The sequence below is a fragment of the Mauremys reevesii genome, linkage group 11, assembly GCF_016161935.1.
Source record: "Mauremys reevesii isolate NIE-2019 linkage group 11, ASM1616193v1, whole genome shotgun sequence".
NCBI lineage: Eukaryota > Metazoa > Chordata > Testudines > Geoemydidae > Mauremys > Mauremys reevesii.
This window is the reverse complement of record NC_052633.1, coordinates 52,547,862-52,572,128: the sequence shown is the minus strand read 5'-3', so window position 1 is coordinate 52,572,128 and position 24,267 is coordinate 52,547,862. Positions and strand designations below refer to the sequence as shown.

Sequence of the window (24,267 nt, the reverse complement as noted above, 5' to 3'; positions counted from 1 at the left end):
AAACTCCAACTTCTGAAAACCTGCAAATACAGAGTTAACCTTAACAACAATATAACCTTAACTCTGTCCTCTTAGAACAGTGTTTCCCAAACTTGGGACACTGCTTGTGTAGGGAAAGCCCCTGGCAGGCAGGGCTGGTTTGTTTACCTGCTACATCCACAGGTCTGGCTGATTGCGGCTCCCACTGGCCACAGTTCGCCGCTCCAGGCCAATGGGAGTTGCTGGAAGCGGCGGCCAGCATGTCCCTCAGCCCGCGCTGCTTCCTGTAGCTCCTATTGGCCTGGAGCCTATGCTTCCACTTATCCATCGTTAAACCCACAGACCACTCTCGCATCATGTCTGACTATTGATAATCCCCTTGGCAAGAAGATCCCTGTGTATCACTACTGCCACAACCTATAGAAGTCAGTGCTGAAATGAAATAATCCTTCCACCATTCAATACAGCTACACCGAAAACAGTGAACACAATTGGGTTCATGCAGATAATTGCCGGCTCCAGGAAGTGGGGCAGAGTTGAGATTGATTTGGCATGTATTTTTACTCTGGATTTCCTGGTTTTCAGAGGTTTGTTTTGCTGAGCTTATGTTCCAGAAGACACAAGACACAGGATACCATTGGGCAACCCTAGTTTTGTGTTAATGAAGTATCTGGTCAGTTAATATTGTTTCAATTGGTATGGTAACATTACTCATCAATGGCAAAGTGACATGAGAATTATACATGTTTGTTGATTCCTTATACCAAACCGTGCAATCATATGTTTCCCCTATGCCATGTATTTCACTGAAAAATTATTTTAGCAATGTTAGAGAGGATGAGGTTTTTTTGTGTACTGTTTTTCATATTCCTCAAATTTGAAAGCCATGCTTACATGGTATCAGCTGTACAAGGCTCACAGGACTCCTAGAAACTTCTAAAATGTACTTAAAATAGCTTTTCTCTAAATAATAAAATTGTAATTTTAAAGCCTAATATCTCAAATCATACTAGAGCTAGCAACGAGTGTTTCAATAATGTGAGCACTGTATGCTGGGTTGGTCCGCCTAACTACTGGAAAGGCCACAGGTGGGGCGTACATACATTTTTGCACACATACCACCTCTTAAGAGTGATCTTCAGTCACAATTGAGGATCAAGGCCTACATTTTTAATATTTTACACCAGGGACTGAACTACTATTATGCATTAATGGGGGGAGGGATAGCTCAGTGGTTTGCGCATTGGCCTTCTGAACTCAGGGCTGTGAGTTCAATCCTTGTGGGTGCCACTTTAGGGATCTGGGGCAAAATCAGTACTTGGTCCTGCTAGTGAAGGCAGCGGGCTGGACTTGCTTTACTTTCCAGTTCTATGAGATAGGTATACAAGTTAAGGTGGTTTTTTTAAGGGAGGGATAGCTCAGTGGTTTGAGCATTCCTCTGCTTAACCCAGGGTTGTGAGTTCAATCCTTCAGGGGGCCATTTAGGGATCTGGGGCTTGGTCCTGCTTTGAGCAGGGGGTTGGACTAGATGACCTCCTGAGGTCCCTTCCACCCCTGATATTCTATTATTATTATATGGGTAACTGCATACTCTTGTCTTGACTTATGAAGAAAAATTTAAAGAGCTAAGTGTACATTAGATAGTTTGGCTAAGAAACTGAAATGGGAAGACACAACAGCCTACACATATAAAAAATTGTAAACACTGAAGATAACAAATATTTAGGGTGGTACAGGGGATTATAGACAGAAATAAAGGGATGAAATTACATAAGATTAAGGCTGAATGTCAGGAAAAACACTACTAACTTTTTCCAACTTTGGTGCCTACAATTAATAAAGTAAATTAATATTTAGTTATATGAAGAAGTGGCCTGATATTTTAGGTGCTTAGATATGGATTTAAGTGCTTAATTCTATGCACTTAAGTTAGAAAATATTGTCCATACTGCTTAAATTCTGCTAAGCTTTACAGAGCGAATGGCAGTCACAATCTTTGTGCTTGAAGAGTTTACAATATATAGTTCTGATCCTGTAATCTGATCTGTGTTGTGCACATGTTGGATCCCATTGACTTCAGGGCATAAGGGTCTACCTGTCCGGATCAGCTCAGTTTTAGACATGATGCAATGAGTAAGAGCAATGAATATTTAAATTGAAGGTGAGGGGAAGAAAGGGAGGACAAGGATGAAGGTGCTAAAATGACCTTGTGGTTTTCTTGGTTTTCTTATATGCATGTCTTGACCATGCTAATGTTTAATTTACTGTAGGGAACAAACCTTCACCAGCAGGAAAATAATGTGGGTCTTTCCTATTTGTAACTTTTATGATTCTGTTAAGGTTGGGGTAATTTTAGAAAGGAAAGATTAATGGCAATAAACTGAGGATGTGCCTGTGGCCTGTTGAAGAAACAGTTGTCCACAGATAGCAGGCAATGACATAATACACTAGCAGAACTGTTAACACTCTCGATTTAAAGATAATATGTTTTAAACTGAACAGTTTATTTTTTTCAACAAAATATTTTTGACTGTAGCCCAATCTATGAGCCGTTAATTAATTTATTTTGATTACTTAAGAATTTCCAAATATCACTGTGAGGTTTGACAGGTTCTTGTCCCAAGATCAGGCCCAGTATTTTTTAAACTTATTGTTTAGTTGGGAAGCCTGATGTACACAATTGCAACACACACACTTTAGCAACCATTCTGTATTTGTAATAGTTTATTAATACATTTAGCAAAGTCAAAAACACTCTAACCCGGCAAGGTAAATAGAGATAATACAGACTGTACATCTGAACGTTCGTATACTCAGACCATGCCTTGCAGAACAACCTGAGATGTTAGCCATTATCTTCCACATCATCATAAGTGGCAATCATCCTGGCATCTCCCAAGGGCTACATCTCTTCTCCTGCCCACAGGCTGGGCTACAACTTTTATAATACGTTACGCTGATGCCACTATGTCTAATGCATATTCAGCAGGGATTTCTCCCCTGCTCCCTATTTGTATTTCCTCACCCTATTAATGTTGGGGTGCCCTTCTCCTGTAATTTAGTATACTAATGATCTCAGCTTATCATATACGTCAATTTGTTGCCATGGCACTCTTGTGGTCAAACATCTGCAGATGTTCCCATCCTAAGATAGCCAAAAGCTGATGTTAGCTCATGTTCCTGTGATTCGCTGGTGTTGTTTTGGTCAAACTTTCCCCTTAAACAGTTCCTCAAAATTAGGGGTGACCGTAAGGCCGTTTATCTGCACCAGAGTTCATAGGCCCCAAGCCTTATGCTAACTGCTGAAGTCAGTGTCTTACAAAATACAGGCCTGTGGGTGCCTGACATTACTGTTGAATAAAATAAATGCTAAAGCTAGCTCTGTGGGCTACAGGACACATAGATGCTTTTAGGTCTATAACTTTCACCGTCTGCATCTCTGTAATTTCTTTCTTTAAAAGTTGGTGATATCAGCATTTAGCTATATATCTCTACTGGCGTAAGATTATTTCAAATCAAGTTTGCTGTGGTGTTTAAACTTCGATTGTGAGCTAGAGTTACAAATGTTTGAAAAGATATTGTCCCTCTGAAAAGTTGCTCAGGGTTTAGCTGATGGCCATATTTGGGGTCAGGAAGGAATTTTCCTCCAGGGCAGATTGGCAGAAGCCCTGGGGTTTTTTCGCCTTCCTCTGCAGCGTGGGGCACGGGTCACTTGCTGAAAGGTTCTCTGCACCTTGAAGTCTTTAAACCATGATTTGAGGACTTCAGTGCCTCAGACACAGATTTGATACAGGAGTGGGTGGGTGAGATTCTTTGGCCTGCATTGTGCAGGTGGTCAGACTAGATGATCATAATGATCCCTTCTGACCTTAAAGTCTATGATTCTTTCAGCATTCAGTCTTGATCTATTGGCTATCTTGGTAGGATTTTTTTTGCCATACACCTCTTTTCTTCCCATCCCTGATCAGTAAATACTTATTAGAAATGCTGGCCAATAAATCTGAAAAGATTCATAATAAATTGAAAGATATATTTTAGGTGTTAATGATAAAGATGGACACTTGTATCTAAATTTAGTATTTTAGTTGATGAGTTGTTGTCAATGGTGCTCTGACTGACGTAAGTAAAGAAGAAGGTTCTCAGCTCAGATAAAATGTCATTAAATACTTTGTTCATTAAAAACAGAGAAGCAATGTTTAGTTGTAGATCATAGAATGGAGTACTGTGAAAACCATGCCAAAGCTTAGAAACATTTGGATCCTTTGGGTCCCTGTAAAAGGTAGCTTCTTGAGCTTGCAGATCTTGTTGAAAACAAAATTTCTTCTTGACAGGCCTTAAATACAAAACAGGGTCAAATGCTGTTATCAAATCCCAAAGAGGGAAGATGGACATCTTGGAGTAACAGCATAGGGATCACAATATTATCCTAGAGAATCTAAGTAGCAGCTAGTAAAAAAGAGAGAGATGATATTTGGTGCTTGTTTCATGGATTACAATTTTAAAGAGCTGTATAAACATTAACTAAATTAGTGGATGGATATCAATGCTGTTTACTATTTCTCAGCCCAGTGAGTCTTCAGAATATATTTTTAATAATCACAGAGTGTAAACAAACTGTTTTTTCCATTTCCCCACCCCTCAAAAAAACCCTTATATTTGGATAGAGATGAACGTTAAAAATCATACTTAATTGTAGCATATATTAATACTGTATTTAATATAGTTGTTAATATATTTTCTGCAATATATTATAAATAGCATTTTAGAATTTCAGTTTTCATAACTTAATAGTGGAATTCACAGTATTTAACTTTTTCAGTTCTCTGAATTTGGTCAGTATGCCAATTAGTTTAACTTTTAATTTATAGTCATTGTCTAGTTAATTTAATTCTAGAGTCTCCTGTACTAGTAGCTGGGTATAATTGTGCAGGGTAAGTGATGTAACTTTTGGTGATAATACACTGCATTTTTCCTACTTAAAAAAGGTTGAATCTGCTTTAAGTGCAAAATTCAATTTAACCTTAACTATGGACCTCCAGCTAAATCCTCTATCACGTCTTTTGGTGGTCTGCTGTATTACAGACATTCAGTCCAACTCTTCCCTAAAGAATGGTGCAGATACATTTCTTTGTGCAATCAGTACATCACAAATTTGTACATATTTGAACATTCTGTGGCTTTGTGCATATCTCCTGAAAATGTTTATACTTGAATTTCAAAATTTTGAATTTTTTCAAACACTTATCATTCTCACCCAACACCATGCCTTTTTTTTTTTTTTACTTTTCAAAAAGGTAACATTGGAAGAGTAGTCATGGTTTTATATTTAATTTTTTATCTGGTTGAAAGCATTTTTTTTTCACTTTTTGATACAGTGGTTATCATTTAAATGCTAAAATTTACTGTTTGAAAATAATTAGTATTAGTGTGCTTTCAAACAATAAATGTCAGCACTAAAATGGTAATCACTCTCTCTCTCAAAATCAACCAAAATTAAAACTCCTGCCCAAATGGTAACTTTAAAAAAAAGTTTAAATGCCTGAAAATGGAGGATGAAGTTGAAAATAGCCGCTCAGCAGCTAACGTATTCATTACCACAACTGTATTAAACAGTCTTTAATTTGATCTCCAACGGAGTGAAGGGGGACATTATTATTAAAAGAACTGATGTCAGAGTTGTTATAGGCAGAGGCTGCCTTGGAGCTATAAAATGCTGTTCAGATGATATCAACTAACACAAGTCAGAGGTGAATGTACTTGAAACCTTCTAAACAGTGAAAAAGAGCATCATATATATCTAGAGAGAGACATATTATGTTGTAGATCACATGACACTTGTATAATTTGAAAGTAATTTCCTGCATCTTGCTTGTTCCTAAAAGTAAAAACTAGCTAATTTCTCTCACCCTTCCAGTTGTTTCTTTGTTTATCTGTGTGCCAATTTTCAGAGGAGCATCCCAAATTATCAGAGTGTTTGGGTTGGTGGTTGAATCATAAAGTTGGGAGACAGAAGTTCTAGTGTTTTTTCCCAAGTCTGCCACTTGGTCACTGTATGAGATTAAGTGAGTCATTTAACAGCTCTGCCTCAGTTTTCCTTCCCTAAAATAAGTACAATATCAGTCTCACATGATTATTGTGAAAATTAAATATCTAATGTATTTCAGATTACTCAGAGATCCTTGGGGAAAAAAGGTGAGATAGATTGCCCAGGTTTTTATTTTACAGATGAAGATTCTATGGGAGAAAGTAACATCTCTTTGGAGTAGTAGTTTAGAGTGTTGGTGTGTCCTCTTCAGGAAATGGTGTCAGTGCTACACCATAGATTTTTGTTGTTGTTTTTGCACCCACCATTAAGAAATACCTAAAAATTATTAAAATGGCTCATTGTTTTATCCTGTGGTCATTTCCTTAAAGTCAACGTGGTAGGACACTTTTGTAATAAACCTTCCACACTTTCTATGATTCCCGCAGCAATGGAAAATTTGGTCAAATTGGATTTCTGTCAGAATGTTGTTGGAACAGGAATGTCAGATTCATAACTCTGAAGCCTCTTTTGAATTCTTAGAACAAAGATTCACCAGTGAAGGACCTTGTAGAGTCTCATTTACTTCATTAGATAGTACATAGGAGCTTGGAGGTTGTCCAGATGGATCCTTATGGAGAATCTGGACATAATTCTCTACCAAAAAAATTACTGAAGGACTAGGTCTGCTCTCTGAAAGATTTTTTGATTTTAAACTTACTTTGAAAATATTTAGCCAATTGATTAATTTAAATTCAACAACCCTAATATCCTCTTCTGATAATGAGGATTATTTTAAATGTAAGTATTGCAGTTGTATTCTTCTGGTAAATCTATAGATTAAATAGATCATGTTTATGCATAAAAATATCAGTATTCAGTATGTGTATTGTATACTGTGTTAGCTAGTAGAATGCATGCTGCATATTTGTATTTTTTATAAGAGAAGATTTAGAGGTTCCATTCTTAATTTAGCAACTGCCCTCAGATTTAAGTTTGGGACAAATTGCAGATGCTTCAGCATTGTCTTCGTATTCATTATTGGGATGTGTGTTTAAAAGTCTGAGTAATGTTTTTGAATATTTAGAAGTGGAATCTCTAAAATTAACCTTTTTAGCTTTGTTAAAAATAACCCTTTAGAAACTTTAACCTCTCTTCAAATCGCATTAACCTTTCTACATTTTGTAACCTTTTTCCCCTTAGAAAAATGTGAAAATGGAGACATAGTTGTTGGTGTCTTGATACTCTATTGGTCTTTTTGCAACACTGTGCACTGGTACAGTGATGTCACGATACTCACACTGCCCATGAAAGCTAGTCTGCACTCTTTTCCTTCAGGCTCCTTAAACGTAATACAGTTTGATACCATTTAACAGTCTGTCTTGTGAAAGCTATAGACAAAAAGGGTGAGGCTTTTAGATTGATTGGCTAGTAGCAACCCAATTTGGACTCATATTGCTTATTGAAAGAAATATATCTCAGTATTAGTTTCTGTTTTACATTTTTATTGAAACGTAGGCAAACTAAGACAAAATCAAGAAAACGCAATACCAGAGTTAAACTGTTTTTAATTATTATAACTAAACTAAACAAAAAAACCTCACTATTGAACAAGGTCAAATCAAACAATTCCATCTCAGTATTGGATTGAAGTTAAATCATCATATTGGTTCCAAAATTCCTCATTCATTTTAAGGGGGTGTCTGTCTGTCTGGTTATAAATCCTAACTAAAGAGTTTTGCCAAAGGCAATCAAATCTGTAATCTGAATCTGGCTAAATAACACCTAATAATAAAACCAAATTATTATCTAATGTCTAAACTACAACCTCAGAGCCACTTATAAACATTCCTTCTTAGATTTCAGTTCTTATGTGGTGACTAACCCTCTCCTACACCAGCAGATATTATAATACAAACTTTAACAGAACATTCCTGATAGACAGAAGTTAACAGCTCTTCTTTACCAGAATTTAACAGGTGACAATCTCAAGTCTCTCTCAAGACTTTTAAATGCAAAACACGCTTTAGTGAGTGTTTGAGACAATATTTAGGGATATTTAAACCTTGAGAACTTTTTTCTGTCTGGCATCTTCTTGTGGTCCTTGTATGCACATAGTCACATTATCACTTTCGCACCCCAAAATAAAGAAAATAAAAAGGAGACATCTACCAGCTTATAAAAATTAAGACAAAAATAGAAAAAGTAAAAGCAAGATTTTTAAAATGGTAGGTTCACATACACTTCTGCACAATCAGTCTTTCAGACTCTTCGGCAGTTGGAGCTGGCACGGCAGACAAGAGTCAGGTAGTGGTGTTTGGGACTTTGGCTTTGTCTTTACCCCAGCTTACTCCAGGTTTTCTTGAACAAGCTATGAGTCTCTCCAGCTCTCTCAGCTTCCTGAATTGTAGACTACCCTCAGCAAGACAAGATTATTTCTTTCACTCCCATAACAACTCTTGGTCCCCAGCCATCTTATTTCCATTTTGCTTACATACACAATGATCCTCCTAAGCTTTCCTTCAAGACCCTCAAAATCACCTGTTCTCTCCCTCTTCCCCCCAGAATCCCATATTTGATCTTCCTCTATCCCCAAAATTCTGTATCTTCCAATTGCCCCTTAAGTTCAGATTGTCATTGGACAACCTGGTACAGAAAATGTCTGGAGAGAGAAGTAGTCTGTCTGGTACCAAATCTGATTGGCATGATCTCATGGATTGAGTAATAGCTTCTGTTCTCCATCTTATTGCAGAATATTAATATCAGCCACTCTGAACCTGTTGCTCTCCTATCTAGGCAAGCCTAGGAATAGCTAATAGATAGTCACATACCATAAAGCTGAGTGCAATACACACATTTTTATATCTTGATTACATAGAATCGCATGTCACTGGATGTTGTTGGGCTAAAATATATATGTAAAATAAACACTGATGTGTATGTTTGTTTGAACATTTTTTGGATGCTGTGGACTCAGTGGTTTTTGTGGGGTCAGAGGTGTTGATGGTTGGGATTTTTTTTTAAAGCTCATGTTTGACCTTGTAGATGGCATGATTATGTGTGTTGGGTTTTTAATGTCTAAATTTTGGGGCCTAAAGCACTGTGTCACTCTAAGAACCATTTTGATTTTAGACAATATGACGTGCTTAGATTGGCAACCCAAAGTGCTAGGCTTTGTGTTTTGAACAGATGAGATAGACTTATTGGGACAGAAATGGGTAAAGTCAGGTTTTTCTCAAAGATAATGACTGATAGCTTCTTTAAAATTTAAAAATATTCATCTTTGAAAACATTTTTAGACTGAAAACAATTCAACTGCTAGTTAAGAGACTTTTGTTAAAGTTGACCTGCAAAGAAGAGATACATGTTTGTCTTTTGGGTTAAGGGGGATAAAGGGGAGTTAGACTCATTATGATGCAGCTGTATTTTGTCTCTGATTTGTGATCTTGTATTCTCTACGAAAGAATTGTTTGTTGGTTTTTTTCATGTAGAGCTATCAGGAATACTAAGGTTCTGTCTACATTTAAGAAAATTGACACCAATGTGACTACATAGAGGTACAAACCGCCTAATGTAGATAAATTGCACCAGTGGCACAGTGGCTTTACATCAGTGCAGCTTAATCTGGCAACATATTAAAGTAAGATGCACCATTGTAAACCCTGTTTTGTACAGCACGATACAGGTGTGAATTGCCTTAATATACACTGGTCCCACATAATGCTTGTTCTTTCTGGAGGTTTCTTAGAAGAACCGCAGTGGGAGCTTTCTAAGCCCTCGAATGAAAAAGTTGGGGTCTTTAATCTTTAATAAAGAGCTGTGTATTTCCCACATGTTCATCAGACGATTGAATTAAATAGATGTTAATACCAAGAATAAAATAAGTTAAAAATAGGAAGGGATTTTTAGTTAAACTCTCTCGATTGCTGAGGTTTCATTCCCTTATCTATTTTCGTGTCATTATCTCACTAGTTCTCCAGTTTCATATAGCATTCTCCACCAAAAATATGTTAGACAAGACCTGATACTTTATATCCACTCATTTAAAATTAACTGTTCGTTTAAAACAGTGGTCTCCAACCTTTTTTTACACCCAAGATCACTTTTTTGAATCTAAGGGCAACCCAGGATCTACCCCGCCCCTTCTCTGAGGCCCCACCCCTTCCCCCAAAGCCCTGCATCCATCTCCCCCCCTCCCCATTGCTCGCTCTCCCCCACCCTCACTCACTTTCACCAGGCTGGGGTTGCGGTTCAGGAGGGGGTATAGGCTCTAGGCTGGGGCCAAGGGGTTTGCAGTGTGGGAGGGGGCTCTGGGCTGAGGTTGGGTTGCAAGAGGGGATGAGGGGTGCAAGCTCTAAGAGGGAGTTTGGGTGCAGGAGGGGGCTCCGGGCTGGGGTAGAGTGTTGGGGTGCAGGAGGGGGTACAGGGGCTCTGGGAGGGGGGTTATGGCTGGGGTTTGGGGTGCAGGAGAGGGTTCAAGGTGCAGAAGGGGGTCTGGGGTGCTGGCTCCAGGACGGGGTTGGGGTGAGGCCTCCCGCCAGGCAGCACTTACCTCTGGCGGCTCCCAGTTGGCAGTGGGCGCAGTGAGGCTAAGGCAGGCTCCCTGCTTACTCCAGCCCCACACCGCTCCCAGAAGGGGCCAATGCGCCCCTGCGGGGGGGGGGGGGGGCACGTGGCTCTGCGCACTGCCCCACTCCAGAAGCACTGCCCCTGCAGCTCTCCTGGCCAATAGGAGCTGCGGGGGCAGTGCTTTCAGGCAGAAGCAGTGCGCAGAGGGAGTCCCCTGCCCCTGGGGCCGTGGGCCATGCTTGCCGCTTCCGAGAACGGCGTAGGGCCGGGGTAGGGAGTCTGCCTTAGCGACAACTACACTGCACCACCAGAGATTGCAATCGACTGGGAGATCCTTAGTTGACCAGGTGGAGACCACTAGTTTAAAAAATGTATGCTGCTGCCTTTATACATCTAATGAAACCAAAAGAAGGCACATCATTTCCTGCTATATAATATTTAGGACTTTGATGGCATATGTCTTGTTAACTCTTATTAGAATAGCTGAAATTGAATGGTGTGATAATTCTAAAATATAAAATAACCCCGAAATTTAACAGCATTGTAGTTATCAATAAATATTTAATTAATGCTTTCAATTTTTTTTCTAGTGTACATTATCAAATTATATTTTAAGTCAGATATTCCCAGGGTGGGATGGATATATATAATAATATTCAGTCTACAGACTTCATTCTTTTTAATGAATATCTCACTTCATATATATCTGGTCCAAATTATATTTTAACTATTTTGAAAAGATCTAATGTTTTGCAAAAATTTCACTTTCATGCTTTTATATCTCTGTACAGATTTTCTAACTGTTCTTTATAATAAAATTTCTATGCAATAAAATGGCTTCAGAGATCAGAAAAATTTCTCTGTTACAGATTTTAGCATGATGCAATTCCTCATCAAACTAATGTTTAATTTCTTTTCATGCAAGTAAAAGAAACCTCTCTTTCAGTGGAAATTCATTGTTGGATACCAAAATCTATTTTTTTGGTTCTCAAATGGCTTCTTTCCCAAATATTCCGGTAACTGGAGAAAGTGATCTGAATTCTGTACCTGTTGGTCCTGGTCCAAATCCACCTATGAACTCAATGTGAATCTTTTCATTTCCTTAGTGGGCTATAGACCAGGCTTATTTACAATAGTGTAACACAATTAACTTGGTTGGAATTACTGGATTTATATCAGTATAGAATTTGGCCCTCTCAGGAAGAAAACGCTGAAGCAACTGTGAATTTGTAGCTGCTATACTTACAGACTTCATATAGGAATTCTTTTCTCTCTCTCTCTCTCTCTCTCTCTCTCTCTCTCTCACACACACACACACACACACACACACACACACACACACACACACACACACACACACACACACACACACACACACACACACGAGTTTCTTGTGGTTTGGCATGAACAGACCCCTACCCCCATTAGGAGCCTCATTAAAACTAATAGGATTCCATACGGGCACAAGGACCCTAGCTGGACAGATCCAATTGCAGGATTTCAGACCTAGATTGTAACTTCTTCCAGTATGTGACTGTTTCCTCTTATATTTGGACAAAATGTGTTCACAATATCAACTAGTGACAAAAAATACTAAGCTAGACCAGATAATGTAAAAAGAAAACAGCACCTCAAGAAAATAGAACTGCTTTGTAAGGACATTTTGTCAGCTTGAAAAACACATGAGATCTTCATTTCCATTCACCCTTTTCATAAAACATTTGTGCAGTTTTAAGAGACTCACTTTTTGGTGTCAGGCAATGTCCAGGGCTCTGGTGGCAACCTCAATGTTATGTTTATCTTGGCATCAACATGCAAACATAATGTTTCATGTTTACCCATATTCATACACATATTGACATTATTTTTTCGTATTTGAAAAGCAATTGGATTCAGGAACAAATAAATAATATATGACCTATCTGTTCATGAATCTAACTTAATGTTGCTGTTTGTTATTTGTAATATCGTAGCATCTAGGAGCCCTAGTCATTGACCAGAGCCCCGTTCTGCTCGGCGTGTACACAAACAGAACAAAAAGATGGTTCCTACCCTGAGGAGCTCATAGTCTAAGCATAAGATGTGACAACTGGTAGATGGGGGAGTACAAGTGAACAATGAGAAATATTAGTCATCGTGACAGGCAGTGATCGGGGCACACGAACAGCCTAGCTGTTGTCAAGTGTTTTGTAGGCATCATGGCAAAGGAGAGTTTTGAAAGTGGGTAATGAGGTAGCTTTGCTGATGTTTACATTGGAGCACATTCCAAGATTGATGAACAGCACAGGAGAAAGCATGAAAGCATGCTTGTTATGACCATTTTAACAAGTGGACAGTGGAGGATGACATAATGGGCCAACTGAAGGCAAATATCAACATGTTTGGCTATTTGTTACATTTTAAGATTATTTTTTAAATTCAGTTTAGAAAGTGTATCCTGTTTTTATTTTGATTAGAAATGGCTCTTACTTTATACTGCAGCAATGGATAATCTGTGGATAGGTCCATCAGTGGCTATAAGCCAAGATGGTCAGGGACTCAATCCCATGCTCTGGGTATCCCTACATCTCTGACTGCTAGAAACTGGGACTGAATGACAGAGGATGATCACTCAATAATAGCTCTGGTCTGTTCAATCCCTCTGAAGTATCTAGCACTGTCCACTGTTGGACGACAGGATACTGGGCTAGATGGACAATTGGTCTGACCTACCATGGCCATTCCTATGTTCTTATGTGCCCACATTCCAGCAACATGTAATTTTTTTTATTTTTTTAAGGAATAGTAAAATATCACTAATTGGGTTTCTTTTTCTTATAGTAAGAGTGAATGATTTTTTTTCCAGCTGTGTTTGTAAATTTTTATGATTTCAAAAGGCTTACAATAGTCATGTACTGTACAGTAGACTTCAAGAACAATAGTAACTGAAAATCGTTTTGATTAATTTTTATTGATTTTTCTACAGAAACAGACAGTGAAAAGTACAAAACAGTAAATGATATGTTTCCAAATACTGTACTCCTCAGGGGATCGCCAATAGAATTATCCAATTATGCAGTTTTACATGTCAAAGCTGCAAAACCAGACAATCCTACCATAGCCATTAAATGTTAATGTGGGGGTAATAGAAATAAAATAGCAAAAGACGTACATGAATAATGAGAGGAGGGAACGAAGGGTTTGGCGGCGGGGGAGGAGTTAAAAAGAAAAAGGGTCAGGAATGTCATTCTTTCTAGAAACGTAGTCCAAATTGAGCTAGCTGCTCTCTGTGGTGATAAGCACAGCTTCAGCAGCCAGACCTCTGCCGAAAATTATGTCCTAGATTTTTAATTGCTAATCTAAGTTTAACTCTGCCGCAAAGACTTTGGTTCTTAAGAACTCCAGTGATCATTTTTACAAAAATGGAAGAGTAGGTTTCTGCTCAGAATAGAGCAGTGGTATTCAGACCAGTCTGAGTAACCTAGAATTTTTTTTAAGAATTAAATCTATTTAATCGGAAACCATCAGTAATCAAATTTTTATACCTCTGTCAAGTGAATTATATATCCACATACCATTGATAAACATAACTTTTGTTTATTTGTGGGGCTGTCTCATGATAAAAAGTATAAATATATGTAATGTACTATGAGGGAACAGAGGATTTGTTTTTAAACTACAACTATGACAAATCTCATTTTTACTATTTTTGTTGTATTTTTTCATGTAGTCTAGAAAGAATTGTCACTAAAATGCACTTTAAAAAAATAGCTTAATTTGGTGCTTCTTTTTCTACAAACATTAGAAATGCAGGCATACAGTAATTAAAATATATGTAACATATATAAAAAATAGTTTTCCTTTGATACTTTGTGGGCAGATACTCTATTTGAAAAGTTCATCTTCGGAAACTGATGGAACCAGTTTGGTTTAGGAGCCCTTCAGAAGAAAGTTATTTACCACCTAGTCTTGCATCACTGAAGTTACTGGGCACTTTACCAGCAGCGTCAGTGGATACAGCATAAAGCCCTCATTTACTGACTTTTATTGAAGTTAAAAAAAAAATTGACTGTATAGATCAAATGTTGGCAGTACAGATAAAGCCATACAGCAAAACTGAGATAGTATAGCTTCTCAATTATAGCAGGCATGCTACACAGATTTAGAATTTTTGACAAAAAACAGATGCCTTTAAATGTACTTAATCACTGTGGCCCTGATCCTGCCTTGGGTATCATGAGGGTAGGCAACAGTGTTCATGTGGAGTCTATTAATATGATTAATGGAGCCTTACACCGGTGCAGCTGTCCACCCACAAGCTACACATTGCAATAATAGGCTCCAATCCTGCAAAAACAAATAATGTCTGTAGAAATATGGTTGACCACAATAAAAGAATTAAAGATAAATGAAACTACTTACTTCATGTGTTAGACTGATAGCTGAACTGTTGACCCTTGGCAGTCAGTGGAGTGTCTTTCCACTGGCATTTTAACATATAAATTAAATTCTAGATGAATCAATATGTCATGTCCCACCACAGTTTGAAAATTTAATTTGATTTCTGACATGTAAATGTATGTAGGTCCAGAAAATTCTATCCATTGTAATAAATTAATTCATATTTTATTTATTTTTGAGAACACAGATACTAACAAATGGCATTTTATGATTAGATTTGTTCTTGAACAAAGTTGTCTGTGAAAACTGCAACTTTAAATTTCAGGGTTTCTCTTCTGAAAGTTCTCGCTAAACAATTTTAATTCTCCAGAGTTGTACTGGATATAGTTTAATTTTCTATGCTTCTTTAACTTCCAGTCTGTATGTTCAGTATTGCTTTTATGTGTTCTTTAACATATTAGGTGGTAATTTTAATGGTGTTATTGCTTTGGGAACCATAACTATGGATTTCTTGAATTTGGTGCATTTAAAATCTTAATCATAATATTTTATTAATATAGTTAAAGAATTAAAATAAAAGCGAATGTATTGTAAGCTAACAGCATTATTCATGTTTGTACTTGTATTTTGTTTCTAAGAGCCCAATTAAGCTAAAATCAGTCTGACTTGTGTACTGTTTGTGTTTTTAGGTCGTGCTGGAGAATGTTGGTTTTTGGATATATAAGTGTTGAAGAACATAGTGTTTACAGACAAAATCCTTAAAATCTGGGTTTTTAGACATCAAAGGTAGGTAAAAGTTTGTCTATATTTAAATACGTGTATACAAACTAATACGTTTTGGTTTTTTATCTCAAATATGTCCTATAAAGAACAGCACAAAAAGTTAGGAAACCCAACTCAATTCTTCAGAAGTGTGAATGTCTATTATAAGGGTAATCATCATAGTATTAATAAGAAAGCATAGCTTCCTTTTTACTTAGGTTATAAAAATAGGAAACTTTATTCAACTAGTCTTCCTTCTGTTTAGTTTTCTATAGCCCCCCCATAACTGCACTATCTATGTGTAGTGCCTGTGATGCCTAGAATGTCATGTTTTGGAATATAAAGAGCAGGTAGATAATCTGTTTGGAGGAATAGAGTTTATATATGGAAAAGAAATTGTAAACAACGTATAATGTAAAATATAGTGACACATTTTCTTAGATTTTTGTGTAGGATTTTGTGTATGACTCTCATTGATTTTAATTGAAGTTGTGCCGCTAAAACCCAGCATGCGCTTTGCTTTTAATATTTATCTTTATTCTGAAGTGTATGGACTCTGGCCACCAAAACACATGCCAGACATTCAGGAGACTTCTCACATGTGTTTTTCTATCCATTATACTTATTGGTAAATTGAATAAGTAATTAAAACGTTAGATACTGTTATAACATGAAGAATTAATCTATTTATAGTTAATAAATGGAGATTTGAAATTTTATTGCCCTCCCCCAACTCCCTTTCCGTTTTTGTTAAATTTAATCTGAGACGTGGAATTTATATTGTAAACATTTGATTACCAGTACAGCTGATCAATAAGCAAAGCAATCAAGAAATAATTTTGTAATATAGTAAACTCCTGTCAGGCCAGTTTAATTCGTGTGCAATTTAGTTAGATGGGTCTAAGAATGGCTTGGGGTGCCAGTTTTTCAGGGGGCGGCAAATTGGATGGGGCACCTGGGCACAGGCCCTCTGGGCCTTTGCATTAATCCACCACTGGTTGGGACTAGCAGCTAGGAGCCCCTGGCTGGGGTGCTCCCAGCAGCACCAGGGAGATTGGACCTACTTCCACCTCTGAGAACCTCCTGCTGGCCAGTCACGGAACTTCATGCAGCCAGGGAAGATCCCTGGAGGTGGGGCTGATCTTCCCTGAGAGAGGCTGTGCAGAGGAAGAATAAGTCCTGTCCCTACCCAGCCGGTCTGGACTAGCAGCTAGGAACCCCTGGCTGGCATGCTCCCAGCAGCATGCGGGGGGAATCAGACTCTCAGCCACCTCAAGGAGACTCCTCCAGCTGCAGGAAGCTCTGCAGCGGCTGCTTTCAGTGCCCAGCTCTGAAGACAGCATAAAAGTGAAGGCGGCAATTCCATGACCCCCCTACAACAGCATTGCAACCCCCCACAACTCCCTTCTGAAAATGTGAAACTGACTAATTTTCAAATCCTGTGGCTGTGAAATTGACCAGAATGGACCATGAATTTGGTAGGGTCCTAATGGTTGCTTATAAACTGAGGTTATATCTATGTTACAGACCGTACAGCAGCACAGCTATGCCACTGTAAGGTCTACTGGGTAGATGCTTTTTACCAGCAGGAGAGTTCTCTCCTGCTGATATAATTAAACCACCCCCAATGAGTCCCCGTTAGCTATGTCAGCAGGAGAACCTCTCCTGCCAGCATAGCTCTGCCCACACCAGCACTTTTGCCAGTAAAATTTATGTCAGTCAGGGTGTGTATTTTTCATACCCCTGAACAACAAAAGTAGTAGTGTAGACAAAGCTTGAGAAAATTGATATGGAAGTCATTGAGAATATGTGTACACACACACACATGTATTTTTACGTCAGTTTTCAGAGTGGAGCTGCATGTTAAAGAGTGGGGGGTCAGTTGCGTACAGTTCAAAAATATGATTTGCCCAGGAGGCCTTCCAATATCAAATTAAATGTTCTACACATCCCCTTAAAATACTTCAGGTATGGACTGACATTTTCCTCCCATTCATTCTCCCTACTTTTCTCAGAAGTCCAATACCTCTCTTCATCAGAAAGGTTGCAATATGAGGCAGTCCCTGCCTACTACAGGAGTTTATTTGGCTGGCTCTCCATTGCTTCCAACCTCTGCTTGCCTACGGAGCAAGGGACCAAGTGAACAGCCATTATTCTTATAGTTATTGTGCTATCGGAAGATTCCTTAGCCTGGATTCTCTATTGTTTTAGCATGTCTTTGCGAATGTTAGTTACATGTTTCAGAGCTTTTTGTTTTTATTTTAAGTTTTGTGATAGAGATTATATAATATATATCAGTTTGGGGTCTTTCCCATGCATACTCTGTGCATATATAGGACGGAGGATATATTTTTTAAAAGTGCAGATTATTAGGATGCACAACATGTGCTACAATACCAAAATTCTAAAAAGTAATTTAGTCCTTGGACTCACTCTCTACATGGTGGAATAAAAGTATCATAACTGACCGGTCTATTGTGTGGTTGTTTCTTTCAGGTTGTGCATTTCAGACTACAAATAGGTGTGTGGTATTGCACCAAAACTTATTTCCTGTTTTGCAACTTGGGAGAGCTACCACCCTTGTAAAAATTTCTTGGCTATACTGTAATTTCTGGTTTTGTTCATTTATTTTCTTTGAAAAAGTTTATTGAAAAAATAGATGTAGCTTAAAAAATAAAACTAGTTTAAATGGCATTTCTGATTAATTTACATATACTCTATAGATCACATTTCTTAGTCTTCTATAGACTTTAAGATTAAATTAGGATTTAATTACATAATGTCTTTTTGTTTAATTGAATGTATAATGAAACCTTGAAACTACACGCTTGCTACTTTAATTCCTCTTATCAGTCTTCAGGTATCTGTCTGACATTTAATACATGTTCCATCAGTTCAGTAAATATTTGTACAGATTGTTAAAGCTTGTTAATAGTTCCTGTTAGTAGGGCAGTATTTTATGCTCTTTTAAACCAGGTTACATTACAGGAGCCATCTCTGCTTCTGAAATCATTGTGCATTTGGGTAAATACTTCAGATTTCCATTTGATAGCCATATGTTTCAGGATCAGAAATTATACCCTCCCGTACAATAAATGGGACTAAATTGTTTCCATCTTTGAAACTTTCATAATTTTTATTTTGTTTTCCTGTTTTCTAAGTAAAGCATGAATCTACTTCAGTTAACACACAACACATTTCAGGGGGCATTTTGTTTGTTACATATTTTATTATCAGTACATATCAAATTTTAGAATAATTTCTATACCTACCACAATAAGGAGGGCATTCTGTGGTTTCCATGTTGAAACTCTGGGTCAAATTCATGTCTAGTATAACTTTGTACCTGATAAAACGCCACTGAAATTCAGTCCCTCCTAAAACATACCTATACAGTGATATTTACAAATCAGTACTCTCTGGCATTTGTTAGGCAAGTGGCAAGTTGAAATTTCTGTTTTTATGCAATACTGTTTTTTGTTTGCTTTTTAAAAAATTTTTATCTCATCCTCCCAGCCTCACGTTTGTCTCATCTACCTCTTCTGTCCTATCTGATGCCTAGATGGCAAGTACTCTAGCCAAGACTTTCAGCTTGGTTGTTTGTTTGTACAGTATTTAGCACAGTTGGGGTCCTGATCGTTGACTGAGATTCATAGGCACTACTATAGTAGAAATAGTAATAATAATAATACTAATACATGTTGCCATGTGAATTTAGCTCATTAACTAATTAATGTCCACCTCTGTGTGAGAGAGAATCATATTATCTCCAGTTTATAGAAGGGTTTATCAAAGAGTTTGTAACTTGTCTAAGGCTATTTAGTATGTCTGTTTGAGAACAGAAATTATGCCTTTGGAGTTCCTGCTCAAAGAAAACCTCTCCTCTTTTGTGGCAGGCAAGCTGATCATGTTTTATTTTATACTTAATTTGCATTTGTTTAAAATGTGAATACACACATGCTCTTGTACCTAATATTCATTGAGTTGTAAGCAACCATTATTTTTAGCTTGCACATCTGCATTTTTTAAATTATAGGTAAAAATTTAATAATGTTAATACTGTAAGCTTTTCCTTGTTTTCTAAAACTTGTTTTGTGGTAGGATACTGCTAATTCTGGTGTGCTCTTTTAATCAGCAATGCAAGACCATTCAGTGCAACCCATTGAAAACCGATCTATTTAGTAGAAAGTTTGTCCAGCCTGTAGAACTAATTTTCTTCTTCTTCTTACACATTTGGGCAGCAGTGATGTGACAGGGAAGAGCTCATTCCGCAGATCTTTATGCCTGATTCGAGCAGAGTAAAATTGTGAATTTTGGATTTTAGTAGTGGGCCAGACCAAGGCTGATAGAGCATCAGGACTAGACTCAAATAGGGGCACGGCTCAGTGGCCCAAATATGGATTACTATCTAGTTAGTACTGTTGGAAGAGTGTGGAGTATGTTTGTGTCTTCAGTTCTTTTAAATATCTGTCCTGGTTAAGTAACATTTTTCTTATTATAAGTTTTTCAGCTTCTTGGCTCTTGGGCCAAGTTTAACTGTAAAGGTGCTATCTGCCACCTAATATCATTCACCTCTCTTCTCCCTATGTTAAGGGGTGTAATATGCATCTGAGCCAAATAGGCCTCTCATTTATTAGGTCCTGGATCCACTTGGGCAACCTCAGTTCAATACTTTGTTTCCCTGTCAACTCTGCTAGATGAAAGCAGACAAGAAATAATTAAAGGGTTTGGAATACACACAGCTGAACGTCATGACTAGGGCCCTACTAAATTCATGGTCCATTTTGTTCAATTTCACAGACATAGGATTTTAAAAATTCTAAATGTCATGATTTCATCTATTTAAATCTGAAATTTCACTGTGTTGTATTTGTAGGGTCCTGACCCAAAAAGGAGTTGTGGGGGGCGTTGCAAGGTTATTGTAGGGGAGGTTGCGGTACTGTTACCCTTACTTCTGCGCTGTTGCTGGGGGTGGAACTGCCTTCAGAGCTGAGCAGCTGGAGAGCGGCAGCTGCTGGCCGAGAGCCCAGCTCTGAAGGCAGAGCCGCCGCCAGCAGCAGCGCAGAAGTAAGGATGGCATGATATGGTATTGCCACCCTTACTTCTGTGCTGATGCCTGAAGAGTTGAGTCCTCAGTCAGCAGCCACTACTCTCTGGCCGCCCAGCTCTGAAGGTAGCAGTGCAGAAGTAAGGGTGGCATGATATGGACTGCTGCTGGCGGGGTACTGCCTTCAGAGCTGGGCGCCCAGCCAACAGCCGCCGTTCTCCGGCTGTCCAGCTCTAAAGGCAGCGCACAAATAAGGGTGGCAATACCGTGACGCCCTTAAAATAACTTTGTGACCCCCTTGCATCTCCCTTTTGGGTCAGGACCCCCAATTTGAGAAATGCTTGTCTCCCTTGTGAAATCTGCATAGTAGATGGTAAGACCAGATTTCACGGTGGGAGACCAGATTTCATGGTCCATGATGCATTTTTCATGGCTGTGATTTTGGTAGGGCCCTATTCATGACCTATCATGAATCCCAAATATAAAAGAAGGAAACAAACAATGGCAATCTTGTTGGAGAGAGACCAAGCTAAAGAAGGAGAGAAGGTAATTTTCTGTTTGAACCCTGTGGTGGAGAACTTTTTTATTTAAAAGATGTTGGCTTAATCCTTGAGAGGGACGCATATTTGTATGAACTGTTCTTGTACCATTGTGGCAAGGGAAAAGACATTTTTTGACCCATTTATTTTTGGCAAGGGAAGCCTTTGAATGCGTTTTGTTTGCTTGGGTGTAGACTACTCACACTGTTGGGGAGAGAGAACCCATCCTGTGATATCATATTTTGCATTTGGGTTAAGAAAAAAACTGATCTGAAAGTCTGGGGGAGGAAAGGCACTTCTTTTTATAGTGTTAACATTTTACCAGTTATTTATTTCCTTTAACTTATAACGTATGAATGGTCATGTATCACTAAATGTTTCAGCCTAAAGCTGGATAGAATTTTGCTCTTATTTTCCTTGTCCGTATATTACTTTTGTGAATCCAATATCTACAAATACCGAAGTGATGAACACCCTTAAAATGTGTAATGAACATATGTAATACTTTGGATGATGGTACAATGGTGGTATCTAGGAGGTGGCATTTCTGAAAGGCTTCCCAATTAGAGAGTTTGCTTGGGAAGGTTGGTAGAGAAACCAGTTCTCCTTTCTGCTTTGGATATCTGTAGGTTACTAATCTTATTTTTATAAAATGAGCTCTCTGATACTCCATATTTTTATCACCTGTTGGCATAAGTATAAATACAGTACCAAGACTTTATCAAGAGGGCAGTTTTCCTCCAGCTATGTTACTGTTCTGTTCAACAAGCATATGAAATAGAAAGCTTTCTCTACATAATATAGGTGGATTCTTCCAGTGTTGTCTGTTTTGTTGGCACGCAGAAAAGCTTTTGAGTTTTTTAAGACAGTCTGTGTACACATTATGACACAGACTCACAGTGAACAGATTATTTGCTTTTGGATAAGCACAGCCTTTAAAATATGCTCTAATTTACCTTTCCTGTTTCATTTAGTTGAATTGCTTGTTGCTTATATTAACTTAAAAATCAACAAACATAAATGAAGTTTACTAAGGCCTTGTCTACACTGGCAAGTTTATGCACAGTAAAGCAGCTTTCTGCGTTGTAACTCCCGAGATGTACACACTGCCAAGCCATTTAGTGCGCAGAAATTGCGCAGTTGCAGCTCTGTTTAAAAAAAAAAAAAAAAAACACCCCGATGAGAGGCATACAGCTTTCTGTGCCGGGGGTGCAGCGCCGCAGTGCCACTATAGACACCCTGGTTGATTACAATGCTGCGATTGGCCACTGAGAGGTGTCCCACAATGCCTGTTCTCGCTTCTCTGGTCAATCCTTTGAACTCTACTGCCCTGGCCTCAGGTGACCAACCATCATCCCCGCCCCTTAAATTCCTTGGGAATGCTGAAAGTCCCTTTCCTGTTTGCTCAGTGACACGTGCAGTGGTCTCAGTGCATCTTCCAGGTGACCATGTCTGCTTCACGCACCAGGCGATCCTCCGCTTGGAACAATTCCAAGCTGCTAGACCTAATCAGCACTTGGGGAGAGGAGGCTGTCCAGTCCCAGCTACGCTCCAGCTGTACGGACAGATTTCATGATGCATGACAGAAAGGGGCCATCACCAGGACACTCTGCAATGCAGGGTCAAAGTGAAGGAGCTGTGGAACGCCTACCACAAGGTGCAGGAAGCAAACTGCTGCTCCAGTGCTGTGCCCACGACATGCCAGTTCTACAAAGAGCTGGATGCGATATTCGGTGGCGACCCCACCTCCACTGCGAAGTCCACTGTGGATACCTGGATGGCTTGCGTGCCAGTCGAGAGTGGACCGAGCCAGGAGGAAGAAATCTTGGATGAGGATGTGGAGGGGCAGGAGGACCCAGAGGCAGAGGACAGCTCAGAGGACAGAGATGCATGCAGCCAGGAGCTCTTCTCTACCCTGGAGGAGGCTAGCCAGTCCCAGCTGTCAGATCTTGGCAAAGCGCAAAAAGGAGAGGAGGCCCCTGGTAAGTGGCTTTGATTTTGGGATTCACTGAAGCAAGTTGTTGGGGGCAGAGGGTTGCAGAAAGCAGGCTTGTGTCTGTATGATGCGTGTACCAGCCTAGTCTGAGCAGCGGAACAGGGTGTTGATTGACTCCCTCACTTCATGGGAATCTGCTTAGAGATCTTCAGGAAACTCTCATGGAGATACTGGGCAATCCGCTGCCACAGGTTCTTCGGCAGAGCTGCTGTTTCTTGCTCCATTAAGGGTAACTTTTCCATGCCACTCTGTCATCACTAGGGTGGTGGGGGGGACCATTATTGCACAAACACAAGCCGCATAAGGACCAGAGTGGAAGCCGCAGTATTGGAGAAGACCCTCCCTGGATTTCCTGCGCACCCTTAGCAGCAAGATATCTTCCATTATGAACACAGCCTGTGGAAAATGTGGGAACAGGAACAGGATGGATTTGATTTAAATCATGATTTAAATCACTAGTCAGGAAGACTTGATGTAATCATGGATTTCTACATAGAAGTGCATTCTTGTTGGTTGTTATAACCTTAATACATATTCTTCACAACTCAGAGATAGATGTAGGTTACATTTTTAGAAGATACACACTATACATTTTAAACAGTGATTTATTTTTTAAACTTTTCAGATTAGTTTTACAGCTATATCAGAGAATGAATGATTGGTTATTTCATTTACGAAAGGTAATTGAAGCAGATATTTATGAAGTCATTGGGAGGTGAACTGTCTCCAATTGAACAGGTTAATCATTAATATTTGGAGAATTTTCTTGGCATGCTGTATCAGGAGGAGAACATCACCAGATAGACAGTTAAATAAAATAATTTAAATGTCTAAAACAACAATGTTAAGTATTCTGGATTTTTTTTCCAACAGCAAACACATAATATTTTAACAAAAAATCATATGTCCCTCCCTTCTCACATTTATCTCCAGACTTCTTCTCCTTGTCCCGATCTATTCCACCCCCAACAAT

At 38.7% G+C, this 24,267-nt stretch overlaps 1 protein-coding gene across 6 annotated transcripts in view; it reads left to right on the top strand.

Annotated features, from left to right (window-relative positions):
• Positions 1-24,267, top strand: part of MBD5 (methyl-CpG binding domain protein 5) — a 221,071-nt gene that overhangs the window by 43,748 nt on the left and 153,056 nt on the right. For all 6 annotated transcript variants that reach the window (XM_039493824.1, XM_039493821.1, XM_039493823.1 and 3 more), the window contains exon 2: positions 15,640-15,736. The gene's annotated coding sequence lies outside the window, so the exon portion shown is untranslated. The remainder of the gene's footprint in view (positions 1-15,639; positions 15,737-24,267) is intronic.